Here is a 22877-nt window from a genome sequence, read left to right on the forward strand (position 1 = left end):
GAGATTACCACAGATCTTCTCATTCCCACTCTCCTCCCCGGAAACGGCACCGCTATTACCGTAGTAGGCACAGATCCACATCATCTTCATATTAAAGGCGGTCACGGGATCGAACCCCAATAGAACCCCAGTCCAGAGAAACACATTGTTGCAGCAGAAGCCGAGACAGATACGGCAGGCATCTCCATCGCCATGAGTACGTTTCAAGGTCTACAAGAAATTGCCCTTCGGAGACAAGGAATCAACGCCCAATATTACGGTATGATCGATCATGTCCATTGTTACTTTACATTCATTTTATTAAGGGCCTCGATATCAACATATTACCGGACGAAGCACGCAGCAGGTACAGACCCTACCTGCACCAGCTCAAAAAGGGATTTTTCGCTGCTCACAAAGATGAGCAGAGGTTAAAAGATATGTACCATACTTCCCACATAGAAACCGCCATTAACATAAGGAATGAATATGCAAATGCCCTGGCAGAAAACTTCTTCAGAGATCTTCAAAATGGTACTTTGATGCTCTTGGAATGTAACCCACTTGGAAATGCTGTGACACATTTGGAGGACTTGAACCAGGCGCGCTGCCTCATTGCTAAGCTTGATGCAGAGAAGGGCATTCATGAAAATCTTCTGCTTTCTTCTGGGGAAGATGGGTATTTTGCCCAGTTTGTCCCTGTAAAAAACCGAGATGAGAGCAGTGGGACTCTTGGTGGGATAGAGCTTCTGAATATGGTGATTACATATTTGTGGGATGTTCATGGAATCCATTACTATGGAATGACTGATATAGGCAAGGATTTAGTAACTAGAGAGGAAATAAATCTGGCAGCTGCTAATGTTGAACAGAGTTTGGATTCAGTGTGGCAGAAGAGGTTGCAAGCCAGGGATCCTTCGCTTCTCTCTTTGGGAAAAGAAAAGACGGAAATGTTGGTTAACAGTAAATTGTGTGCCCACTTTACCGTAGTGGAAAAAGAGAGGAGAGATGGACAAATCAAGATCAAGTATGTTTGTAAAGAGAATTCTTATGGCAAATGCTGTAAATCATCTGGGAATATCATAGCCCATATACATGATGAACACAGTGGGGTTGTGGAATATTACAGGGCACAGGCAAGTGAGGAGATTTACTTTGAGAATTATATGAATGATCCCTTTGCACCATGTACTGTTAATTAATGGTGCATAGCCCCTTTGGAAGTCATTTCTTATACTGTTAATTAATGGTAAATAGATCCTTACGGAAATTCCAAATTTGAAGTGATTGTTTTATACCTTCGAATTTTTCTCAAGCAAACTTCTAGTTGGGGGTTTCTAATTTTCTTTTTTTGGTTTTATCTTAAAAGTTTCAATTTAGAACCTGGTTGATTGAAGGTATTGTGTTTGATTTCTTGGAATGGTTAGGATAACATCTATTTTATTAGTTTCACTCATTCATTCTTCTTTTTGTTGGAAGATTGATCTCCTATTTATGATTTTAATTTCTAAATCTTAAATTTTCAAAATTTAAAATATGTTGAAGTATAAAAATTAATCAATGATTATTCAAATGTAAACTGGAAAAAAGTGTGAGGTTTCTGAAATAGAAATAAAACAAATTTAGTGAGGTTTTAGAAATTAAAAGAAAATGAATTTAATGAAAATATTATATTCAAAGATATAATACTAGTTCTTTTTTTTTCAAAGATTTATGACTTCATTTTTAAGGAAGTTGTGAGGGAACATTAAGTGTAGAATTTAATTTTATTAAGTTTGAATTATAATATATAATTTGAATTATGATTAGTGTGCTAGTTTATGAAGGGATGAGACTAGATAATGTAAAAAATAGTCATATAGAATTAAAGGGATTTAGATGGAATGAAAGTATGAGAATTTGAAACATGTCTAATCTAAATATACTTAGATATAATGAATTTATGAATGAAACTTTCATCTATTTGGTCTTTGATACCTTTTCGTCATTGTCACTTCTCCTAAGCTCACTATTTTCATCACCACAATCATTGTTTTCTAAAGCTTGTCTCAAATATTTATTCAATTGTGAACACTGCATTTTGTATTGTATTATATTTGTCAATTGGTCAAGAACTTGCATAACAATTTTTGGATGTATCGTGTCCTATTTGAATTTGTACTCATATTCCAAACATCTTTTGAAAGAGACCACAATTCTTGTTGTGTTATCTATTGATAGTAGTAGTGTTTTTTGTATAATGTTCATGTCAACGAGAGCATTACTTGTAGGACTAATTAGACTCATTTGAAATATTTTGTATGGCAACTCCCAAATTTGGCCAAGTTTAATTTTGAGTGAAACAAGTCACTCTTCTAATTGCATTAATCATTTATACATTTTTCAATTGTTTGTTGGTTTGGATATTGTATGGTGTAGCATACTTGAGAAGCATGAAGTGCCTTATTTCAACATTACATGTTCAACAAAGTGAGTTTGTTAATTTAGAATTTGTAGATTTTACTAGTTTGTAATATATTTCTCACTTCTTTTGTTAAAAGACTAATGTCTTTCTTAAAATATATCACTTGAAAAATTGTACATATGTCTTTTAGCATATCTTAAATTATTTTTTCAAACCAAGAATTGGTGACAATGTTTTTTAATTTTATTTTTGAACCTTGAACATGGTAATGCTTAATTGTTCTTGATCATCTTCCCAATTTGGGATGGTTGTGATATCCTTTAATTTTTTCTGTTGTTATAGTACTTGTAACTAATTTTTTAGTATCTCAATGCGCATTACTAGTTGTATTGTTTCATGTTTAATTATTTTTATTTTTTAACCTCCTAAACAATATTCTTTCACCTGTAATGATTTTTTGTTTCTTTGCATATTTTGTACTTGGTTTTTTGTCGTTATTTCTAATAAAATTTTAAAGCTCTTGGAATGTTATTATTTTTCAAGGGGTTTCTTTTATATTGCATTTGTAATGTAAATATTGGTTCAAAATGTACGAAGTGTATTGTGGAAAATGATGGAGTATGATTTTATATGTGAAGAATGGTTGAAATGTGTTAGAAGTAGTAATCTTTCCTTGGTTGTATTTATTTATTAAATGGGATAAACCAAGGTATCCCTTATGTATTTTATCTTTTAGTACACATGTGAAGGACATATTATTTTCTTGTCCTCTAGTCCACATGTGAGGATAACTCTTTTTTGTAATTCCTTTATTAAGAAAAGTAGTTTATTCCTCCTTAAGAGGATATTGACACTTTGCACACACTTATTATGAATGGTGGCATTCATAGAAATGGGAGTTACACATGCAACTTCTTTCTCATCTCTATAAAAGAGATGCCTCTCTCATTCTTCTAGAACTACTTCTTCTTTACATCTTCTTGATGTTATTTTAATGAGCTAGTTTGCTCCACAATCCTTCTTCCTCCTCTCTCCTTTCTTAGGCTTCTTTGCCACATTCTTAATATTACACAAGGGGTTTTCTTTGCTTTCCCCTTTCAAAATCTCTTGTCTCCATTCTTGTTGATCCATTGGGAAACTCATTTGGTTTATGGTAATATTTTTCGCATTAAGCTCTCTTGGATTGTTCTACTAGTTTTCATTTTGCTCGATTTCTTACATGGTATCAGAGCTTTCTAATCCTTGTTTTGAGCTTTTGTGAAGGTTACCATATTGGAGAACTTTGTTGAGAGGAGAAGTGAAGAAAAAAATTCATTCCTATTTTTTTTGCAGGTTTTTTATTCAATTTTCAAATTTTTTTTCTAACCCTCTTTGGAAGGTTTACTTCCAAAGATTTCTTTTTATCATCTAACCCATTTTTTTCCTTGCTTTGGAAGGCTTGCCGCCAAAACAAAGAAAAAATAGATATACTTTTATTGCTCTTAACACCTTCTTTCATAGACTTTAAAAATATTAATCAGTTCATTTTTTTTAACGAAAAAAAACTTTACTCTTTACAAGTCATTAAACGCTTCATTAATAATATTTTTAACTATCTTGTTTCTATTTATTCTATATTTCTTTCAAATAAATTTATATCCATCATTGGTATAGTTTATTTTTAATGATAATTATAATTTCAAAGCTATAATGGTTTCTATTTTAAATCTCAAAAAAAACTAATAATTCATAACTATTCTTCTTTCCTATTATTAGCTTATTGTGAGTTTTACAATCATAACTATGTGTCTTATTCTCTTCTTCTAACTTTAGCCATGTGGTTTGTTCCTTTTGTGTAATCATTTATGAGATTCTATTTTTTCTTTTTTTCAAACTACTTGAATTTCTTCTCCACTTCTTTCATATTATTAGCTTATTGTGAGTTTTACAATCATAACTATTCTTCTTTTCTATTTATAACAATTATTTCCTATTATTAGCTTATCATGAGTTTTACAATCATAACTGTGTCTTATTCTCTCCTTCTAATTTTAGCCATGTGGTTTGTTCCTTTTGTCTAATCATTTATGAGATTTTGTTTTTGTTTTTGTTTTTTTGTTTTTTTTTTTCAAACTACTTGAATTTCTTCTCCATCGTTTCAATCAATTACTAATTTAAAAAAAAGGATTGCTCTCATAAAAAAATTGCATTGAAATATACAAAAAATTTCAATCATTTTTGTTTCCTCTTACGTTTTTTTTAAAATTTTATTTACTATTATTATTCATAAAGTTTTTAATTAAATTTTAATTCAAACTTGAGTTTTTTTTTCTAAAATAAAGTAAAGTACGTGATTATTTTTAGGAATTTTTTTAAAGAAACAAAAAACATATACTTTAAATATATATATTATAGTTATTTTTTTAAGAAAATAGAATCTAAATTTAATTTTAAAATTTGAAATTAAAATTATTAAAATATTTTTAAAAAAATATAAAAGGGGTTTAATTATTATTATTATTTTCTCTCTCAAATAATTTTTTAATTTTTCTGTTTTTCAAATTTATTTAGTAAAGAACGTATTTTTTTCATCTTATAATCATGTCGACTCTCATTCCTGAAATTAAGTTGAATAACTCTAACTATCATGCTTGGAAAACACATCTCTCCTTTATTTTTTGATTTAAGCATATTTTAGATGTTGCTACTGACCCTTCTATAGTTTCGGGTACCTCGTCTACACAAGATGAAAAAGATACATGAAATACTAAAAATGAGGAAGCTCTTGGCCTCATTGGTATCTCCCTTAACCCCAATTTATATGTTCTAAGTGCTCATTGCATTACTGCCACAAAGCTTGGGATATTTTGAAGCAAATGTATGATAGGCCATCTAAATCACGTAAGATTCAATTGCAAGACAATTTGGAAGACTTGAGGTATATTGTTTTCAAATCTATGGATGAATTTTTACTTAAATTTGATTATATTAAAAGTCGACTAATTGGATTAGGCATTACTCTCACTGATATTAGATTAATTATCATTATTTTAAAGAAATGTCTTCCTAGACAATTTCAACAATTTATTACTAATGTTCATTCTCAAATTGCTATTCTTACTTTGTCTAATCAATTAACGTATAGTATTTTTCAAAATTTGTTGCGTCAAGAGGAAGCTAAGTTATTGCAATTTGGTACTCTTAGATCTAATGAACATGCATTTGTGTCTAAAAATCAAAATCAAATTCTTAGATCATCTAATCATGCTCTCAATAATAATCAAAACCAGAATTTCAAATCTTCTAATAATGATTCTCGCAATACTCATAATAATAATAATCACAATAATCATAATTTTAATCCAAACATACATTGTAATAATACTCATCCTAATCAATCTAATAAAAAAGCCTACTGTACTTAGTGTGGGAAAGATGGTCATGTAACTAATAATTGTTTTAAAAATCAAAAAGATAAGCAACCTATCAATAACAATAATCAAAACTCTCATCCATCTCGTCATGGTTTTACTGTTAGTTACAATGTTCTTAAAAATTTTAAATGGATTATTGATATTCGTGCGTCTCAACATGTTACTTTTCATAAAGTAGTGTTTGATTCTTTAAAATTTGATCCTTCTAATATTCCAATTCAATTAGCTGATAATCATAGTTGCAAAGTTGAAGGATTTGGTAATGTTAGTATTCCAAATAGAAAATTACATGATGTCCTTTATGTTCCTAAGTTGAAATACAATCTTCTTTTTGTTGTTAAATTATGTCAAAATTACAAAATTGAGTTTCATAGGGACGTGCTCTGTTATTGATCCTAACACTAATGAAGTTGTTGTTAATGCTAAGTTAGGTCATGATAACTTATTTAAATATTCTAGGTTTACTTCTTTAAGACACTCCTTAAATGAAAATATTGCTTTTAATATGGAGCACGAAAGGCTCACTAATTATGTCTCATCTAATATGGTTGACAATTTACCTCTTATTTCTCCATCTAAGATTGCATGTACTAGGTGCATGAGTGAAAAAATACAAAATACCAAAGGTCATCATGCTTATAATCCTATTACTGACAAAGTGCAAATAGCACAAAATGTTTGTATTGCAAAAAAAGATATACATTATGTCTCTAATGCTCAAAATGAACAATTTTGTGGAAGCAGAATTGTGTTAGTGGAGAACCAACCTCCTTCTCTAAACCCTACTCCTCATATATCTACCTGTATTCCTCCTATTCTTTCTTACAGTGCTAATAGTAGTGATGTATTTATAGATCATGGTAATAATGCTAATATTGATAATGGTAATAATGCTAACGTTGATACAAATGGTACATTCATACATCATGACTCTTCCTCTAGTGATAAATTTGTTAAGAGGAAAAATAAATGGTTTCAAAAAGTACTTAGTAAAAGACATCAATTTCTAGAATGGCTGGACTTTAACCTAGGAGGATTAATTACTACAAATATGGTTTGATGTTAATGATCCTCATTTATCATCTTTGGCATGTCTCCTTAGTATGTTGCCTAGAAATTATGTTCTATTTATGATCTTAATTGTCTTTGTATGATTTCATACCATGATATTTTAGGTATATTTATTCTTGTATATATATGGGGGCCCACATTTATATCCCAATAAATATACAAATTTTTGTGTATTTTTTGACTTGACAATTATGAATGCATTTTTATATATTTCACATATGCAATTTTTTTTCCTTGGGATAATGAGCTATTATAAACTATTTCCTTCAACATTTATCTTGTTCTATTGATTGGCACATAAGTGCAGTTTGTGCATTTCTAGCATCATTCTATTGCCATATTGGCACTTTATGGTTTCTACCATTTATTCTTGGAGTTTCCCTCCAATTTTAGTTATGTTGACCCATCTTGAAGGCATTTTACTCTTATTTGAAGGAAATCTATTGTTAATACTCATACTTCTTTGCTTTGATATCTTTGAAAACATGCCATATAATGTTACGTATACATTATTGCTTAAATCATGAGTCATCCAGGTTATGGATTGATCACCCATTAACTTGCAGTAAAATGACTTATTAGTGGACTGTCTATATCCATGTGATTGAAGCATTGTTGATGTTGGATTCATTAGCTAACCTTTTCTATGGTCCTTTCTTGAAAGTTTTGATAACATATTTGTTCTTTGCAGGATATGATTTATCTTGATTTCTTTGTGATACCAAGTTACACTTATATTTACTCTATGAGAGTTTACTTATACATAAAAAGTTTCTAACTTGAATATAAGATGAAATTATCCTTGTGGACAGTTGCCTTTTTTTCTTGTTTCTATGTTTCAGGTAATCCATCAAGGCACATACAAGACATCATTATTTGTTGTACAGATCCTATGCCACATAAATCCACTTGAAGATGTAACACACTTGAAGGACTATCCACTTCTCTTGGCTCTCCAATGATGTACCCACAATAATAAAAGACCTCTTGCACAATGAAGATATTTCAAAAAAATCAAGTTGTAATATTGTAAATTGGGTTTGACACCCTTTGATAAAATCTCTCCAAGTAAAGATTAAAGGGGGATGTTAGAAGTAGTAATCTTTCCATGGTTTTATTTATTTATTAAATGGGATAAACCAAGGTATCCCTTATGTATTTTATCCTTTAGTACACATCTGAAGGACATATTATTTTCTTTTCCTCTAGTCCACATGTGAGAATAACTCTTTTTTGTAATTTCTTTATGAAGGAAAGTAGTTTATTCCTCCTTAAGAGGATATTGACACTTTGCACACACTTATTATGAATGGTGGAATTCATAGAAATGGGAGTTACACATGCAACTCCTTTCTCATCTCTATAAAAGATATGCCTCTCTCATTCTTCTACAACTACTTATTTACATCTTCTTGATGTTATTGTAATGAGCAAATTTGCTCCACAATCCTTCCTCCTCCTCTCTCCTTTCTTAGGCTTCTTTGCCACATTCTTAATATTACACAAGGGGTTTTCTTTGCTTTTCCCTTTCAAAATATCTTGTCTCCATTCTTGTTGATCCATTGAGAAACTCATTTGGTTTATGGTAATATTTTTCACATTAAGCTCTCTTGGATTGTTCTACTGGTTTTCATTTTGCTCGATTTCTTACAAAATGCAAGTACTTTTTTTGTATTGATACTAACCAAAGATGTGTGTATATTCTATTACTTTGATAAGGAACATATACAAAATATATCTCCCCAAAGTCTAATTTATTCATTAGTTGTTGGCTTTGTAGACAATCAAATTACTTCTAAACGTGTTTCAATATCGTCTATGTAACTCATATAGAGTTTGAGAATCGAGTTCATGGTTGTATGAGTTAATTACTTCCATTTTAGCTTTTGTGAGACAACATAATAGTTCCATTTTGGAATTCAATTGATATATATTTTTACACAATAATAGTACCAATGAGCCAAACAAGAAGTCTTCAATATTGTATTTAAATAAGTTCATTCTTTGCAAGCCTTCTTTGTTAAAAACATTATCAATATTCAAAATTGTAGTTTACCCTAGAGATTATTTTTGTATTTGTGTACATCTACAATTTTTGAATATTTATATCTATTTATTTACTTTAGTTGTCTACCAATTGTGCTCTTTTTGCACTACTCAATAGCATATGCAATCTTGTTATCCCAAATGATAGGGAGGTGCCTTATTTGATGGATCATGAGTTTTTGTACATGATAATGACATTTTTTTGTCAAAGCTAAAAATTTCAAAATTATGTACATGAAAGAATTTTTGGTTTTTTTGTCCCTTATCTATCTAATGTTTCATGTACAGATATTCCCATTTAATAGCTCTATATGGTATGATATTATTTTATTTACTTTTTGAGAAAATATTGTTACACAATATTGAAGAAAATACTTACTTTTTCGTAAAATTATTAAAATTATAATTTTAATACAAAATAAAAAAAAAAATATTTTTGAAGTATTAGATAGTAGCCAAAATGACAGGGGGCTGACCCCAAAGAACAAAAAGGCTAAAGAATTAGCTAGAGGTTACCTCCCAGTCATTTACCCTATGCCAACTTTAAACTTCAAAAAAAAAAATATGTCCATAGCATAATTAACAGTACTATCAATCCTTAAACTAATATGTAGGAAAGACTGTAAGATAGACCAGCAACACCTAGACAAATTGCTACTATTAATCGACATAAGCATAAAAACTAAAACCTCGTAGGGTACCAAGTTCATAGTTATGAGCATAAAAACAACACAAAAATACAAGTACCAGGGGTAGATGTCATCTTCCTGCCAATTCTCTTCCTCCTTCTTTACTTCAAGAATGTCCTTGTCCGCATCCTTTCCTCCACCTTAATTGGTTTGTCTAGGATGGTCTTTGGCCAGTCCTCTACCAAAAACACATAGATGTCTTGGTAGCTTTGCCCAGGTCCTTCTCCTTATTGACCTCCAGAAAGTATAGGGTTGTGGTCACAAAGTTCATGACCTTGGTCGAAAACTCAACCAAAGTACTTAATCTCTGGTAGATACCAATTCGATTGTTTGTAAGGTCCCTCGTAGATTTCTCAAGCCTTTCCTATCTCACCTTACTATGGTTGTGCTTGTCTTTCTTCTCAGCATATTTGGTGGTTTCATTCCTTTAGAATATGATATATTTCCCCTTACTCCTAGCTCGAGTAGCATCAAAAGTGTCAGAGATATGGGAAGCGCTAAGAGCATTGGGGCAGGCTCGGTGTCTTGATGTAGTCTCTTCTTTATTGCAACTTTGACATCACTTTCAGAAGAATCAAAGGTAGAATCATGCTTGTGGGAAACATGCTTAAATTTTACCAACTAGAGAAGTTCAATGGTTCTCCTGGCATTCCATGTACCCTTCCTAGTATATGAATCTGACTCTATGAGGTTGATTTTAACTCTGGGTCAATTTTGACTTTAGGACCACGATTTTTTTGAATTTGTTATGGCTAGGGCTAGAACCAAGCCCAAGGTCCAAGGAGACTTGGAGAGTGATAGACGCCAAAGGATTAATCAAGAGTAGTGGGTTTTGGGAAGGATGTTGGATATACAGTTTGTTCATAAGCCCCTGATGGATAAGGTAGAAAGTTTTACTCTTCTCATGTTTCCTCCTAGCCTTATAAATACAATCTTCTAGAGAATGCAATAATAGAAACTGTATATGCTAGTTTATGAAGGGATGAGACTAGATAATGTAGAAAATAGTCATATATAATTAAAGGGATTCAGATGGAATGAAAGTATAAGAATTTGAAACATGTCTAATCTAAATATACTTAGATATAATGAATTTATGAATTAAACTTTCATCTGTTTGGTCTTTGATACCTTTTACTCATTGTCACTTCTCCTAAGCTCACTATTGTCATCACTACAATCATTGTTTTCTAAAGCTTGTCTCAAATATTTATTCAATTGTGAACATTGTATTTTGTATTGTATTATATTTGTCAATTGGTTAAGAACTTGCATAACAATTTTTGGCTGTATCATGTCCTATTTGAATTTGTACTCATATTCCAAACATCTTTTGAAAGAGACCACAATTCTTGTTGTGTTATCAATTGATAGTAGTAGTGTTTTTTGTATAATGTTCATGTCAACAGGAGCATTACTCATAGAGATATTTTGTATGGCAACTCCCAAATTTGGGCAAATTCAATTTTGAGTGAAACAAGTCACTCTTCTAATTGCATTAATCATTTATAAATTTTTCAATTGTTTGTTGGTTTGGATATTGTATGGTGTAGCACACTTGAGAAGCATGAAGTGCCTTATTTCAACATTACATGTTCAACAAAGTGAGTTTGTTAATTTAGAATTTGTAGATTTTACTAGTTTTTAATATATTTCTTTCACTTCTTTTGTTAAAAGACTAATGTCTTTCTTAAAATATATCACTTGAAAAATTGTACATATGTCTTTTAGCATATCTTAAATTATTTTTTCAAACCAAGAATTGGTGACAATGGTTTTTAATTTTAATTTTGAACCTTGAACATGCTAATGCTTAATTGTTCTTGATCATCTTCCCAATTTGGGATGGTTGTGATATCCTTTAATTTTTTCTATTGTTTTAGTACTTGTAACTAATTTTTTAGTATCTCAATGTGCATTACTGGTTGTACTATTTCATGTTTAATTATTTTTATTTGTTAACCTTCTAAACGATATTCTTTCACCCATAATGATTTTTTGTTTCTTTACATATTTTGTACTTGGTTTTTTGTCATTATTTCTAATAAAAATTTTAAGCTCTTGCAATGTTATTATTTTTCAAGGGTTTTCTTTTATATTGCATTTGTAATGTAAATATTGGTTCAAAATGTACGAAGTGTATTGTGGAAATTGATGGAGTATGATTTTATATGTGAAGAATGGTTGAAATGCAAGTACTTTTTTTGTATTGATATTAACCAAAGACATGTGTATATTCTATTACTTTGATAAGGAACATATACAAAATATATCTCCCCAAAGTCTAAGTTATTTGTTTTTGATTAGGTAAAACAACTTTTACAGGGATCTTGAAACCCAAAGTTTTACAGCAAAAAGAGCTAAATAAAACAGTCTAAAAAAAAGAAAAACTACCTCAAAAGGCCAGAGACAAAATAAGGCCCGAAGCCAGTGACCAAAGGCTAGAGAGGAAAGGACAGGCGAGCAGGCTAGTGGTCGTCTATGTCCATGGCTTGCAAGATTTTTGCAGCATCATTGTCCTTCTGACTCGCCACGCCCTCCTAAATCTTTGTAGGAGTGTTCTTCTAGTTCCCCTGATTCGCTTGGTCACTGGCATCTTTCTGAAGAACATCTCGGTTGAATCCTTGCTCTGTGTTCTACTCCACATCCCTTTCAAGGCCAGTGGTAGTCAAATAGTTGCCTAGATTGACAATGTTCTCATTCAAGGTCTGAAGGGTGTCCACTATCTGTTTGGTGATTATCTGGTGGATAGAATCCAGCCTTTGGACCTTCTACTCAAGCTGGGTGAGCCTGTCATCATGATGGTCTCTAGAGACTTGACCTCTTTCTTTCTCCTGGCTGCCCACCTAGTAATTTCTTCCTCTGGCATCCTGGTCCTTGTCAGTTCCCTATTGTTGGGTTGGTTGCTCCTATCCTTTAGAGCCTCAATTTCTTGAAAAAGCCACTTGATGGACCGAAAGTTGTCAATCAAACTATTCTTTGCATTGTTCAGGAAGTTGAAGCCAATTTCATGCACATTGTTAGAGAGAACCAAAAGAGCAGGGTCAATGAGCTTGTCGTATTGGGTGCTTTTGTCAAGGTCCTCCAGCACCTGGATTTTGGCAGGTTCTCTAACAATACCCAAACTAACTTTGTCCCCATAGAAGTTCCTCCAGGCGCTCTTCTTATTCTTTCTAATAACCTACCCCCCTTTTTCAACCATGATATCAATCATCTCCTCCGAGGGCAAAATGGGAACCTCCTAAGGTGAATTAGGCTGGGTGGGGCTAGGGGGCACATCAAAAAGGTTTCTGTGATGTTCCTGGGGTAGGACCTTTTTTACTTTTCTTTTCTTGGGGTTATCCTTGGGGTCCATAGGGGTCACCACCTCCTTGTCATTTTTTCTCCCCTTATCTTCTTCCATCTCAATATCCTTCCCCGTCTCTGAATCCTCCTCCTTAGACTCTGTATCAGACTCCACTTCATCATCACTAGCCTCTTTCACCTCCTTGAGATGAGGAGAGGGGGGAATTGGGGGAAGAAATCTAGGGCTCTTCCTACTAGGGATGCGGGGATCACAGGTAGCAGGGGTAACTTTGCATGGGATGCTAGTTTTCTCTGATTTCACTTCAAGCTCATCCCCAGAATCAGAACTGGCGATGTCCTCTAAAGCATTGCCTGAAACCCCAATGGTTTTACCAATAGTGAGGGTTTTGAAGAACTCATAAACCAGAAGCAGGAGATCGTCATGGAGGGCAGGGTTTTTAATAGGGCATTTCGTGAACCCCTCTATATTCTTGGCCATGGAGGTAAAAATGTAAAATGGAAGAGAACATTTCACTTTGTGTCTAAAGTGATTTAACAGAACAAAATGATGAGTCTTGATTCTATCAAACTTGGGGTCAAGAGTGACATATTCAATGATAATCCTGAGAACATACCTCCAGAACTTTTTGATGGACTCAATGTCATAGAAGGTGTCAATCTTGACTAGTTTTCTTTTCTCCTTATCATCCTTGACAAAGTCATTGACAGCATTAGTAGACATCTTCTTGTCCCTGTAGAAGTTCAAGCCATCCTAAGAAAGGCCAGTTACCTCTACAATAAGACCCTCAGTGATTTGGTGGGAAACTCCATCAATTTTGACCCTGCCATTTTTCTAGGAATCAACCATAGCTTTAGTGACCCCCGCATCAAAACAATGATGCTTCTCCATGTTTTTAGTTATACCACCCTTCTGGAGCTTTCTCCAGACCTTCCTCTTCTCTTTCCACCTCTCTGCTTTGCCCCATGGCTCTCTTCTGATCCTTTCTCCCACCATTGTTGATTTCGGCTCAACTAACCCTAATCCACTAGCAGTTTTGCCAAATTCAGAGTAGTAGAAGGCATTGGGAGCGGAAATGATTTTATGTTGGTTAATGGGTTTATTTCTGGCTTCCTTACGCTTGTGTCTTCCATACACATGATTATGAAATGGAGGGGGTTTTGCATAACTCCAAATAATTCCCTTTTTAAAGTATGATTTAGCAAATCCTATCATCATTAAAGAGATGTTATGTTGGTGCCCTGGATTTTCTCCTTTTGGATTAGCTTAGTCACTGCAACCATAAAAACATTATCACTTCCCCACGTCATCACCGAGTTACTTACAACCGCTTCATTGGCGAACTAGTCAGTGACCGTGTTTGCTTCACAATAAACATGGCTGATGTGGAAGTTTTTAAATTTCCTTAGGTCTGATTTTAGGTCCTCAGTAATGCTTTCGATGGTCCAGAAGGGTTTAGTGGCTCCTAGAATGCAATTTATTATATTTAAGGAGTCACCTTCAAGCCATAGCTACTCAATCCCTAAGGCCAGGGCCAACTTAACAATGAACCTAGCAGCACTGGCTTCAGCTAGATGATTGGTTTAGTGGCCAATAGGGGAAGAGATAGCAGCAATGCCACCTCCCAAGCTATTTCTTATGATTCCTCTACATCTAGCTAGCCCTGGATTCCCCTTGGCTGCCCCATCAAAATTGTCTTTATGCCAGTTCTCAGGGGGAAAAGACCAAATAGCCTCCTGTCTTCTTTTGATGTTGTCTTCTTTCCTAGTTTTTCTGTTCCCTCCAACCTTAATGTCTCCTTCTCTGGTTATGGCATAGTTCTCTGTCATTAGGCCTTTGATTTTCTTAGCTATAATAACCTCAAGAGCTTCCCTATCTCTAAAAATCCTATTCTTGCGCTCCTTCCAAATTCCCCAACAGAAGTGTGGGAGGATCCAGGAGCTCAATAGTTGAGATTTCAATCTTTGGTGGTGGCTTCTCCACTGACTAAAGAAATCTTGGATGCAAGCTAGAGGGCACCAATTGAAGTCCAGGTTAGTAGTCAAATGGCTCCACACCCTAGAGGAGAAGGGGCTATTATTTTTTAGTTGTTGGCTTTGTAGACATTCAAATTATTTTTAAATGTGTTTCAAGATTGTCTATGTAACTCATATAGAGTTTTAGAATTGAGTTCATGATTGTATGAGTTAATGACTTCCATTTTAGCTTTTGTGAGACAACATAATAGTTCCATTTTGGAATTCAATTGATATACAGTTTTACACAATAATACTACTAATGAGCCAAATAAGAAATCTTCAATATTGTATTTAAATAAGTTCATTCTTTGCAAACCTTCTTTGTTAAAAATATTATCAATATTCAGAATTACAGTTTACCTAGACTATTTTTGTATTTGTCTACATCTACAATTTTTGAATATTTATATCTATTTATTTAGTTTAGTTGTCTACCAATTGTGCTCTTTTTGCACTACTCAATAGCATATGCAATCTTCTTATCCCAAATGATAGGGTGGTGCCTTATTTCGTGGATCATGAGTTTTGGTACATGATAATGACATTGTTTTGTCAAAGCTAAAAATTTTAAAATTATGCACATGAAAGAATTTTTGGTTTTTTTGTCCCTTATCTATCTAATGTTTCATGTACAGATATTCCCATTTAATAGCTATATGGTATGGCATTATTCTATTTACTTTTTGAGAAAATATTGTTACACAATATTGAAGAAAATACTTTTTCATAAAATTATTAATATTATAATTTTAATACAAAATAACAATAAATAATATAAACAAAAAATATGTTTTTGAAGTATTAGATAGTAGCCAAAATGATGGGGAGCTGACCCCATAGAACAAAAAGGCTGAAGAATTAGCTGGAGGTTACCTCCCAGTCATCTACCCTATGCCAACTTTAAACTTCAAAAAACAAAATATGTCCATAGCATAATTAACGATACTATCAATCCTTAAACTAATATGCACGAAAGACTGTAAAATAGACTAGCAACACCTAGACAAATCACTACTATTAATTGACATAAGCATAAAAACTAAAACCTCATAGGGTACCAAGTTCATAGTTATGAGCATAAAAAAAACACAAACATACCAAAACCAGGGGTAGATGTCATCTTCCTGCCCATGCTTTTCCTCCTCCTTTACTTCAAGAATTTCCCTGTCCACATCCTTTCCTCCACCTTACTCAATTTGTCTAGGATGGTCTTTGGCCAGTCCTCTTTCAAAATCCCATAGATGTCTTGGTAGCTTTGCCCAGGTCTTTCTCCTCCTTATTGACTTGCAGGAAGTATAGGGTTGTGGTCACAAAGTTCATGACCTTGGTTGAAAACTCAACCAAAGTTCTTAATCTCTGGTAGATACCAGCTTGATTGTCTGTCAAGTTCCTCGTAGATTGCTCAAGCCTTTCCGATCTCGCCTTACTATGGCTATGCTTGTCTTTCTTCATAGAATATTTGGTGGTTTCTTTCTTGGGAATGTGATATCTTTCCCCTTACTTCTATCTCAGGTAGCCTCTAAAGTTTCAAAGATATGGGAAGGGCTAAGAGGGTTGGGGGTAGGCTTGGTGTCTTGATGCAGTCTCTTCTTTCTCGCAGCTTTGACATCACTTTCGAAAGAATCAGAGGTGGAATCATGCTTGCGAGGGATAGGCTTAAATTTTACCAACTAGAGAAGTTCAATGGTTCTCCTGGCACTCTATGTACCCTTCCTATTATATGAATTTGACTCTATGACATTGATTTTAACCTCAGGGTCAATTTTGACTTCACGACCATGGTTTTTTTGAATTTCTTATTGCTAGGGCCAGGACCAAGGCAAGGGTCCAAGAAGTCTTTGAGAGTGATAGAGGCCAACGGGTTAATCAAGAGCAGTGGGTTTTGGGAAGGATGTTGGATATACAATTTTTTCATAAGCCCCTGATGGATAAGGTAGGAAGTTTTACTCTCCTCATGTTTCCTCTTGGCCTTATAAATACAATCTTCTAGTGAATGAAATAATAGAAACGAGAAGGAAATGTGGTCTATATTCCTGAAGTGATTCAAAATAGGGAATTTGTAATAATAGATTACCTAAAAGCGGTCCTCTAGGGTCATATACTGCATAATTGCATAGCAGATGGTGTCCTAAGGCTTAGGAAGGGCTTCCCATGAAAACCCTCCATGCATTCGCATCAATTCCTCCTTGAGTTTGAAAATTTTCAGCAAACTAGCTTCCTTATTCACCTTATGCTGCCTTCGCTAGCTCTTTCCTTCCATAGCAAGTTCTCTAGCCCTCGCAGTGGTTTTCTCTAAAATTTCAAATCCCATACCATTGACAATCACCTTTTTATCCTTCCAATTCTAGAAGAACTGCATGGAGACAATCTCATCATGCTTCATCATACCCTCCATTTATGGTAAGAGGTCACCCTCCTACAAGTAAACCATCACCGCCTCACTACTATGGATACATTCCTCCACACCCACCGGTTAAATGTGATGACTAGTGCCTGTAAGGAAACTTGGCAATAAAGAATATAACCGTTTCCACATAACCCATAATAGATCTGAAATAAACATGAAATTAAAATCCACATGCAAGAGAATAAACAACATACCCAAAAAATGTGACACAAGATATACCTTGGGAAACCCTCATTGAGGGAAAAACCCAGCCTCCAAAAGCATCCATCATCATGTATTATTCAGCAAAAAATACCATTGCCATACAACCATGGAAGTCTTCATGGCCATAGCCACAACCGAGCAAACTATGTGAACAAGCATAAATCTACACATCCCATGCCATGCTTCCAACCTTCACAAATGCTCCCTTGGCTAACCTGTCAAGCCTTGTCTCGCTCAACTCTTGCCTTTCTTCTTCTCCTTGTCATTCTTTCTCTCTCTATACAACAACTACCCTTGTGGCTGCTTATATAGTAGCGAGTCCCACAAAACCACCAAGTGGTATTACATAAACCATGTGCTAAAACCATGTGCTACCTAACCCACTGACCCCACATTTAATATTGGGCATTTAATTCTTTTCCCCAATATTAAATAATTACATCAAAAATTATCACAATGTTACAATACAACTCATCAAGAATATTCTATGGGAATCTTTACATGTTGCATGTCCATCTAGGTACAACATTACATAATAAAATAAAATAATAAAATAACAATATTATGTAATGTGTGCAACACCTATTATCTCAACAATCTCCCACTTGTTGTATACATTGCATAGGGTCAATCCGTAGCCACATAAATGAACAAGGGAACAATCCCTCCTAGCACATCCACCATCATAGATCAAAATACATCAAGTGCTCCATCCTGGTACCTATAACAAAATCAAAGTATCCAGCATCTCGAACATAAATGATCTCACCTCCTATTATGCCACTCCCACTGGACATACATAGAAGCCATCCAAAGAGAAACCCACCCAACCTGTCGCATTAGAAGATCATAAAATCATGTACCAACTGAAATTCCAAGCACAAATAACCTAATCCAAAAGGTAATCACATGTATCCATAGTTGTCAAAATATCCATAGCTGAAATAACACCCACGGCAAAGTGCCAAACCCATCCAACTATCCATACCTCAAAGGTATAACAAGTGAATCTCATATCACCGACATATCCAATCTATAACCTGCAATCACAAGCCTCAAGAGAAATACCTGCCACATATATACCAAGAAGCTCCCACTACAAAAGATAATGTCAAATCTATAACCAATCCACTCAACACATTTCAAAGAAGTGAATCCATGTAGTATCAAGGACATCCACAATACATAATCCAATATCCTGCAAGAATAACTCTCATAACAAGTCTCCAATGCTCTCCCAAGTTCACCACAACCAATAGAGGAAAGAGATAAAGGAATAACGATGTCATCTCTCACATGACATAGATGAGCACAAACTAGTGATCACAATCTCTAACCAATCTCAAATCCAATGTAGGCAAAACTGAACATCTAAGAAGATAACCAAGACCAGAGAAACCATGCAAATCATAACCTGTATCATGTCCTTCTACACACACCTCTAGATGTAAACTGTGCAAGTATGATCTCCTCCATAAAACCCCAACAAGAAGCCTCAACAACACCCAAACCATACAATATAACTAATCATGGATGTAAGCCTCTCACAAGAAGATCAAACTCAATAAACCATTCCTAAACCAAGGAATAACCATTCCTAATCCAAGGAATATGCCCAATATAAAACCATCTCCCAAACTCAACTAGCATAACAACATATGGACATGAAGATAACCAATGCTAAACCATCTCTCAAATGAACCCTCCAGAACTAACTCATGTACCATAGCTCAAGATCCATATCCATGAAAGACAAGCATAAATATAATGCAACTGAGAGAAACAATGGGCTATACCTCTCAAGTAGCAAAATTCCGAGTAGACCAAGAGTGGGGAATGAGAATGCTCATCAAGATACCCAAGTCTCCAACCAAGACTCATCTAAGAATAATCTCCTCTCAAGTCCATATTAGGTGACTACCCCTTGGACTTCCTGTTGAAACCATCAACTATCCCAACAAATACTTCTCTAATCCAAGAGATATCAGCATCACCACCGTCTCTAAGTATCCATGAGCACCTGTAACCAATCAATCCATGCCAACTCCAAATGCAACATAGAAATATCATGAAGTATCCAGCTTATGATCAGTGTACTCAATACCAAGAAACTAAACCAAGATCAATGTCAAAGTTCCAACCATGGCCTCAGGAACATAAACATGACAACATGATCTTACCATCTCAACTAAAGAGATAACATGCTCCATATGAACACACCATAACATGTCACAACTCTAAATGTGTATCAAGAGTATACCATGACATAATAAAGAAATCATCCTCACACCAAGGATAACATGCCAAATAAAAGCATAAACCACACGTTTACCAAGAACCTTGTGAGTCCTCAAGATGCAACCATCTCCACACACCATGAAGAAAAACCATCTCCATATACTAGGAAGAACCATCTCCACATACCATGAAGATAACCGAGAACTTCATGAGTCCTCAAGATCTAACCATCTTCAAACACCATGAAGATAACAAGTGCACCATGCAAATGTCAAAGACACTTCTGCAGTAATAGGATCTAAGAAAAACCTCCAATATCTGCAAACACTCAATAAATATATCAATTCCAACAACTCCCACTCAACCATGGTACAAAGTCACCTATGGCATCATAAAATCCATCCTCTCCAAACCAAGAAGATATAAACCAAACCAGGAACTAATCCTGCACTGTCACCCCATCACTATCACAAGCTCCCACTAAACTGTGTATCCAAGCTATCCATGACATATGATGAACAAATCCATCCTCTAACTATGAGAATCAACAAAGGCATCAAACCATCAAAGAACTCAAAATGCACATCATGAGCTCCTTAAAAGAAACTAAATAACCATGATCCTCAACCAAGAAGATATACCACCATAACCAAATCAGAAAATCCAAGCTAATGAACATCAAGGATGTACCTGTATAACCAATCATGTCATGCCAAAATCCATGGCACCATGATCACATCCATAAAACGAGCATCTGGCTCTCAAAGTGTCCAACCTGTCAGCATAAAATAGTCAACAGCAATCCTCCACCATGACTGTACCTGGTAACAACATCTTATCCCTTCAACATGAAGATTAAATCATGTGACTTAGGGCATAGACAATCCAAATCCAAGCCACCAATCTGAATATGCATCAATAATGAAAGATCAATGGGCAAAGACAACCCATAACCAAGCTATAAATGCAACCTATAAGTATAGACCGCTTACAACACTGCACAACTTGTAGACCCAACAAGTCATCATGCATATCCAAACCAAACACTGATAATCATATCATCATGAGACCAATCCGAGATATGAACTGAGTATACAATGACATCAAATCTTAAATCTCCAATGCCATAAACTCACAATGTTACCATAGTCAAAATATATCAATAAACTATTTAGATCAATATATCACCAAATAAATCATGCCAAACCTGCACCAAATCTAAACCAATGTGTAGAGCTCTCCAAGAGCTTTCCATTGACTACTCAAAGTCCAAAATCCGACTCCATATGCCCAAGTTATGCCCTAATCCGTGCTCAAAATAATTAACATCTGACTTTAGGGCTCTTAAAACCTGAAAGTTTTTTTAAATCACACAACCAAACCTACACCATCTTGTAGTACTCTAAATTAGCTTTCCAACGCCTATATGAACTTTAAAATTTGATATTCTGAGAAAAAGTTATGGCCATTTTACTAAGATGGTCTTTTTACCATTTTGCAGTACGATTTTTCATGTTTTATTTTTTCAGTGATGAAAATTCCAACGGGATTAAATTTGACGGCCATCATGGGCTGAAACCAAAAAAACTCTTTCATTTCCTCTGAACATGGCCAAACTAGGGTATATTATATATCAAGTTTTATGGAAATGTCCACCCAGATCCAATGGTGAGGTATGTTTTTACCTAGGAGGTCATTTCTACAAGCTAACCCCCAAAACCCTCATTTAAATGAAACATCCGAAAAAAAAAATTTGTCCAACAATTTCCCATGCCCAAATCTTTCAACATCCCATCATAACAGCAAACCCAAAACCCTCAAATCTGCAATAAATCATTCATATATCTTGCCCTTTCTTTTATCCTCTCATGCATTCCCATGGATTCAATCTAGGGTTGCAATAATAAAAGCATAGCTCTGATACCACTTGTAAGGAAACTTGGCAATAAAGAATATAACCGTTTCCACATAACCCATAATAGATCTGAAATAAACATGAAATTAAAATCCACATGCAAGAGAATAGACAACATACCCACAAAATGTGACACAAGATATACCTTGGGAAACCCTCATTGAGGGAAAAACCCAGCCTCCAAAAGCATCCATCATCATGTATTATTCAGCAAAAATACCATTGCCATACAACCATGGAAGTCTTCATGGCCATAGCCACAACCGAGCAAACTATGTGAACAAGCATAAATCCACACATCCCATGCCATGCTTCCAACCTTCACAAATGCTCGCTTGGCTAACCTGTCAAGCCTTGTCCCGCTCGACTCTTGCCTTTTTTCTTCTCCTTGTCATTCTTTCTCTCTCTATACAACAACTACCCTTGTGGCTGCTTATACAGTAGCAAGTCCCACAAAACCACCAAGTGGTATTACATAAACCATGTGCTAAAACCATGTGCTACCTAACCCACTGACCCCACATTTAATATTGGGCATTTAATTCTTTTCTCCAATATTAAATAATTACATCAAAAATTATCACAATGTTACAATACAACTCATCAAGAATATTCCATGGGAATCTTTACATGTTGCATGTCCATCTAGGTACAACATTACATAATAAAATAAAATAATAAAATATCAATATTATGCAATGTGTGCAACACCCATTATCTCAACAGTGCCCATGCCTTCTCCCAGTTCAACAACCAGTTATTCTGACGACATAGCCTTGTTGTAGGTTTGGCAGTTACCAAATATAAAATGAAAAGCCTTAATGATTAAAATGAAAAGGAAATGCATAATCATCACAACACCGCAAGATTTTTCAAAAAAAAAAGATCTACCCTTTGCGGCACGTGTGAGCGATCTCTTTCCATCCATAAATGATCGCTGCCAGTTGTAGCTTGTGTGATAATTCAGCAACTTGTCATTTTGATCATTACTAGACCATTCTCTATATCTTGCTAAATCTACCTTCTGCATTCTTTTTGGTAGTAATCAATACTCACAACAGTTGAAACATTAATGCATATCATCCTACAATCCTTGTCCTCACGCCCACATGAAAAAATGAAGGTTTTCCACCTATTTTGATTATTCATGTGACATTATTGAAAGTACGCTCCCTTTCCATCACAACTT

Source organism: Cupressus sempervirens, chromosome 5 (assembly GCF_028749045.1).
Source record: "Cupressus sempervirens isolate cs-2001-9-10 chromosome 5, ASM2874904v1, whole genome shotgun sequence".
Lineage (NCBI taxonomy): Eukaryota > Viridiplantae > Streptophyta > Pinopsida > Cupressales > Cupressaceae > Cupressus > Cupressus sempervirens.